The sequence below is a fragment of the Symphodus melops genome (assembly GCF_947650265.1).
Source record: "Symphodus melops genome assembly, chromosome: 20".
NCBI classification, from domain to species: domain Eukaryota; kingdom Metazoa; phylum Chordata; class Actinopteri; order Labriformes; family Labridae; genus Symphodus; species Symphodus melops.
Window position 1 is genome coordinate 9759824 of NC_136710.1, and position 14706 is coordinate 9774529.

The following is a 14706-nucleotide window of genomic DNA, read 5'->3' on the forward strand; positions in this document are numbered from 1 at the left end:
CAGTTGCTCCAACTACAACAACAGCAGCTCCAACAACAACTGCAGCTCCAACAACAACAACTGCAGCTCCAACAACAACAACAGCAGCTCCAACGACAACAACAGTTGCTCCAACGACAACAACTGCAGCTCCAACAACAACCACAGCAGCTCCAACTACAACTGCAGCTCCAACAACAACAACAGCTGCTCCAACGACAACAACTGCAGCTCCAACAACAACAACAGCTGCTCCAACAACAACTGCAGCTCCAACAACAACAACAGCTGCACCAACGACAACAACTGCAGCTCCAACAACAACCACAGCAGCTCCAACTACAACCACAGCTGCTCCAACGACAACCACTGCAGCTCCAACAACAACCACAGCAGCTCCAACAACAACAACAACAGTTCCTCCAACGACAACAACTGCAGCTCCAACAACAACCACAGCAGCTCCAACTACAACCACAGCAGCTCCAACTACAACCACAGCTCCTACAACGACAACCACTGCTGCTCCAACAACAACCACAGCACCTCCAACAACAACAACAGCTGCACCAACGACAACAACTGCAGCTCCAACAACAACCACAGCAGCTCCAACTACAACAACAGCTGCGCCAACGACAACAACTGCAGCTCCGACAACAACAACAGCTGTACCAACGACAACAACTGCAGCTCCAACAACAACCACAGCAGCTCCAACTACAACAGCAGCTCCAACAACAACTGCAGCTCCAACAACAACCACTGCTGCTCCAACGACAACAACTGCAGCTCCAACAACAACCACAATAGCTCCAACAACAACCACTGCAGCTCCAACAACAACCACAGCAGCTCCAACGACAACCACAATAGCTCCAACAACAACCACTGCAGCTCCAACAACAACAACAGCTGCACCAACGACAACAACTGCAGCTCCAACAACAACAACAGCAGCTCCAACAACAACAACAGTTGCTCCAACGACAACAACTGCAGCTCCAACAACAACCACAGCAGCTCCAACTACAACTGCAGCTCCAACAACAACAACAGCTGCACCAACGACAACAACTGCAGCTCCAACAACAACCACAGCAGCTCCAACAACAACTGCAGCTCCAACAACAACAACAGCTGCACCAACGACAACAACTGCAGCTCCAACAACAACCACAGCAGCTCCAACTACAACCACAGCTGCTCCAACGACAACCACTGCAGCTCCAACAACAACCACAGCAGCTCCAACAACAACAACAGTCGCTCCAACGACAACAACTGCAGCTCCAACAACAACAACAGCAGCTCCAACTACAACAACAGCTGCGCCAACGACAACAACTGCAGCTCCGACAACAACAACAGCTGTACCAACGACAACAACTGCAGCTCCAACAACAACCACAGCAGCTCCAACTACAACCACAGCAGCTCCAACTACAACCACAGCTCCTCCAACGACAACCACTGCTGCTCCGACAACAACCACAGCACCTCAAACAACAACAACAGCTGCACCAACGACAACAACTGCAGCTCCAACAACAACCACAGCAGCTCCAACAACAATCACAGCAGCTCCAACTACAACCACAGCAGCTCCAACAACATCAACAGTTGCTCCAACGACAACAACTGCAGCTCCAACAACAACCACAACAGCTCCAACTACAACAACAGCTGCGCCAACGACAACAACTGCATCTCCGACAACAACAACAGCTGTACCAACGACAACAACTTCAGCTCCAACAACAACCACAGCTCCTCCAACTACAACCACAGCAGCTCCAACCACAACCACAGCTGCTCCAACGACAACAACTGCAGCTCCAACAACAACCACAGCAGCTCCAACTACAACAACAGAAGCTCCAACAACAACTGCAGCTCCAACAACAACCACAGCAGCTCCAACAACAACCACAGCTGCTCCAACAACAACCACTGCAGCTCCAACAACAACCACAGTAGCTCCAACAACAACTGCAGCTCCAACAACAACCACAGCAGCTCCAACGACAATCACAGCAGCTCCAACAACAACCACTGCAGCTCCAACAACAACCACAGTAGCTCCAACGACAACCACAATAGCTCCAACAACAACAACAGCAGCTCCAACAACAACTGCAGCTCCAACTACAACCACAGCTGCTCCAACAACAACCACTGCAGCACCAACTACAACCACAGCAGCTCCAACAACGACCACTGCAGCTCCGACAACAACCACTGCTGCTCCGACAACAACCACAGCAACTCCAACAACAACCACTTCAGCTCCAACAACAACCACAGCAGCTCCAACAACAACAACAGCTGCTCCAACGACAACAACTGTAGCTCAAACAACAACCACAGCAGCTCCAACAACAACCACAGCAGTTCCAACAACAACTGCAGCTCCAACAACAACCACAGTAGCTCCAACGACAACCACAATAGCTCCAACAACAACAACAGCAGCTCCAACAACAACTGCAGCTCCAACTACAACCACAGCTGCTCCAACAACAACCACTGCAGCTCCAACTACAACCACTGGAGCTCCAACGACAACAACTGCAGCTCCAACAGCAACCACAGCAGCTACTACAACACCAACTTCTGCTCCAACAACTCCTACTATAGCTGCAACAACAACCACAGCAGCTCCTACACCCACAGGTTCTCCAACAACAACCACTGCAGCTCCAACAACAACCACAGCCGCTCCAGCAGCGACCACTCCTACTGTACCTGTTTATGTGCTTGATGTTGAGTTGGTCAGCGAAGTCTTCACAGATGATCTGAATAACCGCAGCAGTCCTACATTCCAAGCTCTTGAAAGCAGAGTTCTGCGAAGAGTGAGTATGTTTAAGCTGTTTGAGTTGCATTTTTCACGACTGCATCTGTAGCATCCACATGTTTTCAAATAGTTATTTTGATCTTTACATTTTGTTGAACTGAATCCTTTGATTGTTTAATTTTCATTTGTGGAATGTTTGATTCTATTGAAATTGTGGCTCAACTAACTAAAGGTCCTTACATCTTCCTCTTCCTTTTTTCAGTGTAATGCTGTTTACCGAAACGAATATGGTAATCGTTTTTCGAAATGCAATGTGAAAAGTTTCAGGTAAATTAAAAATTACTTTGTAATTTATTTATTAGTTGTACACTATTTTTACTTTTAAATGGACATGACATTTTTCACATTTACAGTCTCAGTAGCAGGCAGCAACTTATTTACCTCATGTGTTGTCCAATTTGGTATCATTATACAGACGTGTTTCAACACGAGCTGACAGAGTTGGTGCAGAGCTTGCAGTTACTTTCAATCAGACTACTCCAATCGCAGACCTCCCACAGAATAGCGCTGTTGCTCAAACTCTTGTTCAAGCTGCAAGTGATAACAGTACCTCTGGTGTGAGCTTTAATCCTGCTGCAGTTTCAGTATCAGGTCAGTAATCGTCACTCTTCACAATTTTGTATAAGGTCTGTGAATTTGACATCAGTGGCCATTTTATATCAACTCTGAAATCTACTGAGCACAAATGATCTTTAACTTATTCCTTATGTTATTTTTTGTAGCTGGTCCGGTTTCAGTTGCAAATACCACTTCAACTCCAGCCACTTCAGCTCCAGCCACTGCAGCTCCAGCCACTACAGTTCCAGCCACTACAGCTCCAGCCACTACAGCTCCAGCCACTACAGCTTCAGCCACGACAGTTCCGGCCACTTCAGCACCAGCCACTGCAGCTCCAGCCACTGCAGCTCCAGCCACTGCAGCACCTACTTCTGCACCAAATATACGTGTAAACGTGACCTTCAGATCTCTTCAAACCTCTTTTACATCTGATTTGCTGGATACATCATCTTTGGCTTTTCAGAATCGTGCTTCAATGATAAAGACACAGGTATGTCTCAGAAATCACAATTAAATTTTCAGACTCAAGAAACCTATCATTGATTTTATTGTCTGATCACAATGCTCTTATCTAATCCATATGTAAATCACAGTGATGTGACTTAAGGTGTGCAATATTGCATTTAACTGTTTTTGAATATCTTTCTTTTTTTTTTTGCAGCTTCAACCTCTGTATCAAAATACATTTCCATCCTCATTCAAGTTTTTGAACGTCACCGCATTCAGGTAATTTTCCACAATGACCTAGTTACAATTTGAGAATGTTATCTTGGACTTGAATCTGACAAAATATTGTTTTTCTCCTCCCATCTGCAGAAATGGATCAATCTTCAATGAACTGAGCCTTGCATTTGTCAGCACATTTGTTCCAAACAACACTCAGATTGCAGAAGTTTTGGTCAATGCATCATCGACTGTAGTAGGCTTTGACATTGAAGGAACTTCGATCACCGTCGATGGCATTTGTAAGCATTTATGCTGCCTGATCAAAAATATATAAAATTGCAAAACTGTTTATTTAACTAATGTGTTTTCAATTTCTCCTCATTTACAGCTTCAAGTGGAATTAGTCACAAGATCAGTCTCCTCACGGCATTGTGTCTGGTACCCTTGTCATGGCTACTGTCAAACCAGCAATAGCCTCAGCATTGATTAACATTCAAAAGAGAACAGGACTGCCTTTACTGGTATGTAAATATCCAAGATGGTCTTCAACCTTGTCTTGGATTCACTAACCATAACTTTCTAGTTAGGACAGTGGATTTCATTTGTCTGTTGAAACTGAATGAATGTACCTGGGAAGGTCCACGATCCTTGGCCATACAGAATGACTATTTTTTGTCCTCTAAAGCATCATTATAATTATAAACAATACAATATAGTATCACTTATATTTAGCATTGGGATTTTAAAAAAAATGGTTGCACTATTAATAAACAACTGTGTCTTTCTTTCCTGTGAATTGTAAGTAATCTAGTGAGAGTTACTCGTGCTGTCTCGTTGAGTCTTTTCTTGTTTGTTTGCTAAACAAGTCAAACTAGCCACACTGAAAAGAACTGTAAAATCTCTCATTTCTACCTGAGTTGTACTTCTTTAGTTTGACACAAGCAGATGGAGAAATTGCTGATGTTTCTATATAAAGGGAAATACAGAGTGGTAAGATAGTCTTCATCTAAGTAAAGAATTGCACAAGTTTACGATTCTAACTTTTCTGTATATACAAATAAAATGTGGATTATCAAACAGGATTGTTATAGGGAAACAATTTCTTTTACCTTTTTAAAACAAAACATCTTAAACTGCAAACCCCTGAACTTATGTGTTCAATTATTTTTTTAACTTGTCATTTTCAAAACAATGCACTGTCACCTTTCTTATTTATTCAATTTATATTTATGTAATACTGTATCGCTGTATTATTATTCTTTTTTAACTTTTTGCTGTTTGTATTAAACATTTCTGAAAGTTTACAATGATCAGAATATAAACTCTTTAAAGAATTGAAATTGTCTCAACTGATTTTTGAAATTCTGGTTTGTTTTAGAGTGTGTCAGGGTAACTGTATGATCAGTAGCTGTCATTTAAGCACAGACAATAAGCAATGTTTGTGATTTCATATAATCAATTTTAACAATAATGTCTTACAGTCTGTTGCAACCATCCTTGTGTCAGTGAAACACCTTTGGATATCAGATTGCATTTGCTTAATAGAAAACAGACATTTTGAGATATGTGAGAACCAAAACTTCCACTTTACATTTTTAAGCACTTCTTTGAGCACAAAGAGTACATTTTTGATTGTAACTCAGTTTTTAAACTTGTTATTGTAAGCTTTAATTCATAGAAGTTAGGAATTTGTTCATTTTACAACAAGAGGAAAAGGAAATCTGGACAACAATCGAGAGCCGCTGCTTTTAGCTATAGGGAAACAGAGTCAAGTGAGTCAGCGAAGAGGTTCATTCATCAAAACCTTTTTGGACAGGGCCTCCCTGTGCATATGTGGTTTCTCTCCGGCTACTCCAGCTTCCTCCCACAGTTTAAAGACATGCTGATTAGGTTGATTGATGACTATTAATTGCCCCTAGAGTGTGGCTGATTGTTTTTCTATAAATAAGCAGTGGGATTTACAACAACTTAACTTCGAGGACACTCATTTTCAGATCAAAATAAAGGCAGAGGGGCTGAAAAGAGTAATGACGACTAAATTCTTGGTGGTTTTCATAGATGACTGCCTAAACTTCAAATACCATATTGACTACCTTGTTAAACAATTATCAAAATACGTTGGTCTGTTCTTTAAGCTGAGACACCTGCTTCCTCATGCAACACTTCTTGTTCTTTACAAATCCCTCTTTGAACCCCATTTAAACTACTGCAACATTATGGTGTATTATTTACCCCACTCATCTAAAAAAAATCATCCGCGCCATGGTCTGATTTCAATGCCCCAACCCATCTTATCTTCTCTATTTATGGTCTTTTAAGACTCACTGAATATAACATATTTCACAATGCATGTATTACGTATCAGGTGGTCTCTGGCTTGAATACTAGATTATGTGAGCTTGTTCCAATCTGCTATTCCCAGCACACCTACCTCACCAGAAACACACACATCACATCATTACAGGAAAAAAACAGAGATTAAAACGCATTGCAAGGAGTGTAGTGTGCCGGAGACCACAAATCTGGAGCGAGCTGGATGGAAATTTGAAAACCTATGAAGCACTATTTTCACCTTTAAACACAATCTCAAGAAACACTTAGTAAGTTTGTATATGTCTTCCTGATGCATGTCTTTACTTTATTATTTTATTACTATCTCTCACCTTGTACGTGTAATGTCACTTCCTACCTCTCAATCTTAAGGAAAACTCTTAAAACATCACTTTACTTGTTAAATGGGATCTACTGCAATTTGTTGTATGAATGAGATGTATGTCATGTATTATGTGTAGGCCACACACCCTATTTTTGTTTGTCATGGCCCCCTAGCATAAGCTTTAGATAGCTGCTTTGGGGACCAGTTCACATACATGGACACTTTCTTACTTTGTCTCAAATGTCAACAAAGATGTATGTGAATAAAAAATCATGTGAAATGTGAGGAACAGTCGAGGTTGCACTCTGCCTCTCGACCAATAACAACTATCATATGGGAAAAGTTGTATACATAATGGATGGATACTAGGATTCCTCTTATTATTGTGGTAACACTTCAGATAAAACTCACAATATTGACTAACTAGTTGCTTATAATCATACTAATTAGTAGCCTACTGGCTGCTTATTAGTCATTATTAAGTACTTCTTAGTACTGTAAATTACACAAGAGCAAAGGAACACAGACTCAGGCTGGATTGGATTGTCCTTCCTATCCTCTTTGCACATCTTTAAAATGTTCTGCTGTGCCTTCTTCTCTGTGAAATTATCCTAACTACCAAAAGGTTGACGTTGAAATCAACGGAATATGGACTACTATAGGCTACTTTACTTTGGTTGTATTACATCAGCATAACATTTATAGTTCACATATGGGATTTAGATTATTGCAAGTTGTTCAAGCCATATCAATGCAACATGATCCGTGTTTTCTTTCCTTGTCAATGTTTTCTACTACAATTTACCGTAGGAATCAACATCAAATAACAGCAAGGCATCCACACTAAATATTATACAAGAATGTATAAACACAATGCTCACCTTCTTCACACAAAATAAAACTAAAGAAATGCAAAAGCACTAACAAATTACAAGTCAAATTAATAGTTAAACCAAATGCAGGTTGATTCCACATTTCATCAGATCTCAGTCAATACAGTGATGTACATCGGATGTTCAAATCCTTTCATAATTCCTTGAATTGTGAAACTGCATTATCTCATCTTCTTTCTTAAAGGAGGATCCATGCTAAAGGAGGTTATAAAGGAAGCATTGACGCACCTTTCCTCAGCTTTTAGAGCATTCGAACAGCGCTGATCACTTAGATGCTTCCAGGTCACTTCACTCTGTTAAGAACCTTCCTAAGCAAAAAATGAAAACGTGAAAGCACCCGATACACAGGAAATCAAACACAGGTGAGACACACTACACAGGTGAAGACAATGAAGGTAATCAAAATTGAGGGAAACATTAAAGACTCAAGATTCACAGACGTACAACTGGAACTACTACAAACAAAGAGAACTAAATTTAACATTAATAATACATACTAGTGCAAAGAAACAAGTACGTATAGGAAATTACAAAATATAAAACACTAAAGACTATAGTAGGAAACATTTCGATAAAGAAACACACAGGAAAGGAAAACAAGCAATATCAAGAAAGACTGAGAACTAAAACAAGAAAATCTAAGCTGTGAAAATATACAAAACCAAATAATCAAACAGACAATCGACAAACTGCAGGATGAATGACAGTGCAGCAATACTAAAACATTTAACCAAAGCTACAGAGTCGACAAAAGATTAAGGGCCAGATTTACTAAGATCTCAATTAAAGAGGACTAAATTGCGTGTTCACGTTTGGCTTGTGGGCGTTTTGCGGGTGATTTACTAAGAACAATTGCGTGAATTTGTCCTCCTAACTGCAATCTGCAGTGCATAACACTGGGGCTCTTGGATTAGCACGTTCTTTTCAAATGTGTTAAATTCAGACACCGTCACAACAACCGCAATTTTTGCCTGGCTTGGTAAGTCACATTGCGTGTACTAACTTAACCTCTTTTTTTGCATGTTCTCCTCCCAGTATTTTGCGCACTTGGGCAGAAACACCTCGTTTTGCATATTCATTAAGGCAAACGTACTACATGAACAGTACGTGTTGTTTTGCTCATATGAAAGACGCAATCCTCACTGCACGCTGTTAGTAGATCAGATAGCACATATTTTACTGGTGGTATCAAGTTTGCACACGTTTTAATACACGCAAACCTTTAGTAAATCTGGCCCTAAATGTTTGCAAAAAATAAAGTGCCAAAACGAATATGTCACAAAAGAATAAGTGTCAAGATGTTAGTACAAAGTTAAAATACAAAATTACAAAGTTTGATACAAAGGACAGCGATCGGATGATGTAAACAGACTTATATGTAAACAGATGTAAGCCGACAAGTGTGCATGTGAACAGAAGTAAAAGAATATGTAAACAGAGGTATCAGTGGACAGTGCTTCGACTAAAGAAGTAAACAGATACGCATACAGTACGCAGTAATGAACAGATGTAAACAGAACTATAGTGCAGTAAATGAGAATTAAATATATTTCGATAACTATATCTAAATACAAGTAGGGTCATTTAAATAAGATACTGTTGACTAATAGTATATAGTATGCTAATTAGTATGCTAATCAGACACTAATATTGTTACCTTAATTGAGAATGTTACCATTCTTGTTATTATCATTACTATAGTATAATTATAACAATATGTGAGATTTAAAAAAAACCCACTAATCTACAAGTGGTGTACATTTTGTTTTTCATGGCTTTATCTACCTGTGGCATCACTTCAAGGCATTAAAAATCATAATTCATTCATCGTTAGTCTTTTGTCAGAAAGATGTGTTGTAATAATTTCAGTATGTTTTAGAACAAGATACAAACTCCTCACAGAGTTTTAAAAGAAATGAAGGTAGCCAAATGAAAATGATCAGATTCAATTCCACAGTGACACTAACAGGACTCTGTCCCACTAAAACAATGATGTCATCACTGTAACTCTGACAATCTGCTGCTGACTGATTGGTTGGCATAAAGCTTTCATCTTCCAGAACAATCCGTGTTTGAATGGGCTTACCACTGCTTGCAAAACCTCAAATATCTTGAAAACTAAAAATGGTATCACCGGTCCGTTTGCACTGTGAGCGACACCACAAATAGGTGCACCTTTCCATGTATTTTATTTTTATGTAGCATTCAGACTGGGAACCACTATAGCTCTGTGTTTGCAGATGGTCACGTGAGCCTAGCATTTATTATCAAATAACAACCACTAGATCAGGACTTTTTGATCTTACTGTTTAACTTAAATGTTTTTTACTGTTAACAAATGAAAACATCACACTTGTCTGTATTGAAAGTTCAGTTAGGAAGACTATATAATTGTTTTATTGGGTTTTTTGTTTTTGTCATACTATGTGACATTGCTTCTCTAAGCATGCTCATTCCTTTTCTTGTTATCATCAGCTGTTCACATAGCTTGGTGACATCTATTATATAACCCTGCTCCATTCCCTCATATTGCTGCTGCCTTTTTTAAAATATGGCATCTCTTCCACTAGTTCAGTCATGACATCATTATATCATATTCATTAACAAATAGAAACCTTGTTAAAAATCTGACGTTTTAATCTTTTAATTTTTCATTTCTTCTTTCCTGCTTGTACTTCTGAAGCAATTTATGAAATCAAAAGTCTAAATAAAAAGTTTGATTATATTTTTGTATAAACGTTGAAAAAGCTGCTTTTAGCAACAGTTTCAAAGACCATTGACTGTAAATAAAGCAAATAGTTGAACAAGCATTCATTTTGTTAATTCATTAAATGTTGCTGGTTAACCAGGTCCAGAACAGTTTCAAAGATCATTGACTGTAAATAAAGGAAAGTTGGTCCGACTCTGTCGTGTCTGCTTGCTGGACTTCCATTGTTTTTCTCATCATGGATTTTGGATATTTTGGAATATTGTTTGAGTACGTTTTTAATAATAATAATAATAATAATTTTATTTATAGAGCGCTTTTAGACAAAGTGCTTTACACAGCTTAAAAGCTCAACACACAGACATAACACATCATTAAAAACATCAGGCATAAACAGCAGTGAAAAGGTGGGTCTTCAACTTTGCTTTGAACACATCAATGGAACAAGAAAGTCTGATGTCCGCAGGGAGAGTGTTCCAGAGAGTGGGAGCGCGGAATGAAAAGGACCGCTCACCAATAGTCTTTTTGCGAACCTTAGGGACAGCTAAGAGGCCAGTCCCCTGTGAGCGAAGTGACCGAGCAGGCACATACAAATCTAAGAGACCAGTCAGGTATGCTGGTGCAGAGCCATTTACAATTTTAAAAGTCAGCAGTAACACTTTAAAATCCGCTCTGGCGTGAACAGGCAACCAGTGGAGAGAGGAGAGCACCGGAGTTATGTGCTCATACCTGTTGGATCCAGTAAGAAGGCGTGCTGCAGCGTTCTGCACCATCTGCAGACCTCGCAGACTCTTCTTGGGCAGACCCGACAGAAGAACATTACAGTAATCCAACCGTGATGATACAAATGCATGGATAAGAGTCTCAGCATCATTAAAGGACAGGATTGATCTAATTTTAGCGATGTTTCTTAGGTGAAAAAATGACACTCTTGTCACCGCTTTAATGTGAAGGTCAAAAGAAAGAGTTTGATCAAACACAACTGGTTGTCCTGGTATTTTAGTTTAAATCACTTCTTTTTTCTGCACATGGGTCCTCCTAATTTCTGCCCGCACCCGTGGCAAAAGTACACAAACCTTAATCGCCGAATATGATATAACTTCACAACAGTTATTGCTCTTTTTTACATTTTGTTTGTATAGCCCATTCAAAAAAGATACTTAATTTCATAACTTTCTGTCGTACCGGTGTAACTTCTGTCTACTTTCACATAAGTGGAACGTACCGGCACCTTGTGTCACAGGACAAAAGAAGGGAGTGTACCACAAAGCTGTGCCAAGATAATGACAGAAATAAAAATGTGTAAATAGTGATTTGCCTTTGTTCACGGCATTGACGTCACAACATTTCAGAAATATTCAACACGTTAGAGACACGTAGTCATCAATTACTCCTTTCGGATATATAAAGCCCTTAACACATGAGAGTTGTCAACAAGGTGAAAAGCACTCAACCGTAAACTCAAGTTTGATTCATCACTACAGAAAATATAAAAATCCTATACAGAGAAGGAATAAATAACTCTTTGTGGATCTTTCGTTTCGAGGTGAGTAAATTTTCCATCTGTATCTAAGCTTTAGTACATTTTTGTAAAATTATTGTGTAAACATTTTTAAAAAATCTAAAGTTATGATTTGTACTTGTTTTCAATATAACACTGTTGTAGTTCAAATTACACCAGCATACTTACATTACATACAAGATAACAATTACATTAAACATTGAGCACTTGACAATTTGAGAACTCTTCACTTCCACTCCATGATGCTGAAAATACTCCTATCCATGTGTAGATCACGAAATGGGAGTTTAGAGGCAATAACCTTTTACAGTAAATAAGACAAATATTCTTTACCTGTTTCACAGACTAGACAGGCTCCAAAGAAACTTTGTGTATTGAGTTCTTTTTCTTTTTCACAGAAGAGAAGAGAGAAGATGGCTGTTCGAAAGATCACGTCATTTATTCTGATTCTAACAGGTAAGTTGAGTATGATTTACGATGTGCAATGTAAATGTCAATGAATAAATAATTTAAGAGACAAGTATCAGAGCCTTGATGGGGGGAAACAGGTCATTACCATTTTGCTTTACATAAAATGCATGGGGAACAAATTATTAGATATATTAATGGAAAACATCTATAACTTCATTTTGATATTTTGTTTTTCAAAAAATTCAATATCAACTGCTCTATTAATGTCACCAGCAATGACGATGACAACCGTTTCAACGACAACCACAGTAGCTCCAACAACAACCACAGCAACTCCAACAACAACCACAGCAGCTCCAACGACAACCACAGCAGCTCCAATTACAACCACAGCAGCTCCAACAACGACCACTGCTGCTCCGACAACAACCACTGCAGCTCCAACAACTGCAGCGCCAACAACAACCACTGCAGCTCCAACAACAACCACAGCGGCTCCAACAACAACCACAGAAGCTCCAACGACAACCACAGCAGCAGCACCAACAACAACAACAACAGCAGCTCCAACAACAACCACTGCTGCTCCAACAACAACCACAGCAGCTCCAACAACAACAACAGCTGCTCCAACTACAACCACAGCAGCTCCAACAACAACAACAGCTGCTCCAACTACAACCACAGCAGCTCCAACAACGACCACTGCTGCTCCAACAACCACTGCAGCTCCAACAACAACCACAGCAGCTCCAACAACGACCACTGCAGCTCCAACAACAACAGCTGCTCCAACGACAACCACAGCAGCTCCAACAACAACCACAGCAGCTCCAACGACAACCACAGCAGCTCAAACAACAACAACAGCTGCTCCAACGACAACCACAGCAGCAGCACCAACAACAACAGCTGCTCCAATGACAACCACAGCAGCTCCAACAACAACAACAACAGCTGCTCCAACAACAACCACAGCAGCTCCAATTACAACCACAGCAGCTCCAACAACGACCACTGCTGCTCCGACAACAACCACTGCAGCTCCAACAACTGCAGCGCCAACAACAACCACTGCAGCTCCAACAACAACCACAGCGGCTCCAACAACAACCACAGAAGCTCCAACGACAACCACAGCAGCAGCACCAACAACAACAACAACAGCAGCTCCAACAACAACCACTGCTGCTCCAACAACAACCACTACAGCTCCAACAACAACGACAGCAGCTCCAACTACAACCACAGCAGCAGCACCAACAACAACAACAACAGCAGCTCCAACAACAACAGCAGCTCCAACAACAACCACAGCAGCTCCAACTACAACCACAGCAGCAGCACCAACAACAACAACAACAGCAGCTCCAACAACAACAGCAGCTCCAACAACAACCACAGCAGCTCCTACGACAACCACAGCTGCTCCAACAACAACCACAGCTGCTCCAACAACAACCACAGCAGCTCCAACGACAACCACAGCTGCTCCAACAACAACCACAGCTGCTCCAACAACAACCACAGCAGCTCCAACAACAACAACAGTTGCTCCAACAACAACCACTGCAGCTCCAACAACAACCACTGCAGCTCCAACTACAACCACAGCAGCTCCAACGACAACCACAGCTGCTCCAACGACAACAACTGCTGCTCCAACAACAACCACAGTTGCTCCAACAACAACCACTGCAGCTCCAACAACAACCACAGCAGCTCCAACTACAACCACAGCAGCTCCAACGACAACAATTGCAGGTCCAACAACAACAACTGCAGCTCCAACTACAACCACAGCAGCTCCAACAACAACCACAGCAGCTCCAACTACAACCACAGCAGCTCCAACAACAACCACTGCAGCTCCAACTACAACCACAGCTGCTCCAACGACAACCACAGCAGCTCCAACAACCACCACTGCAGCTCCAACTACAACCACAGCTGCTCCAACGACAACCACTGCAGCTCCAACAACAACCACAGCAGCTCCAACTACAACAACAGCTGCTCCAACAACGACCACTGCTGCTCCAACTACATCCACAGCAGCTCTAACAACGACCACAGCAGCTCCAACAACTGCAGCGCCAACAACAACCACAGCAGCTCCAACAACAACCACTGCAGCTCCAACAACAACCACTGCGGCTCCAACAACAACCACAGCAGCTCCAACGACAACCACAGCTGCTCCAACAACAACCACAGCTGCTCCAACAACAACCACAGCAGCTCCAACGACAACCACAGCTGCTCCAACAACAACCACAGCTGCTCCAACAACAACCACAGCAGCTCCAACAACAACCACAGTTGCTCCAACAACAACCACTGCAGCTCCAACAACAACCACTGCAGCTCCAACTACAACCACAGCAGCTCCAGCGACAACCACAGCTGCTCCAACAACAACCACAGCAGCTCCAACGACAACCACAGCTGCTCCAA

The 14706-nt window shown here is 41.1% G+C and overlaps 1 long non-coding RNA gene across 1 annotated transcript; it reads left to right on the forward strand.

Moving 5' to 3' along the window:
- The first annotated feature begins 2374 nt into the window (after positions 1–2374).
- LOC306841888 lies at positions 2375–5400 on the forward strand. Its single transcript, XR_013781606.1, has 7 exons — positions 2375–2834; positions 3039–3103; positions 3252–3427; positions 3559–3884; positions 4056–4120; positions 4211–4359; positions 4449–5400. It is a non-coding gene; the product is annotated as an uncharacterized lncRNA (long non-coding RNA).
- Positions 5401–14706: the final 9306 nt, after the last annotated feature.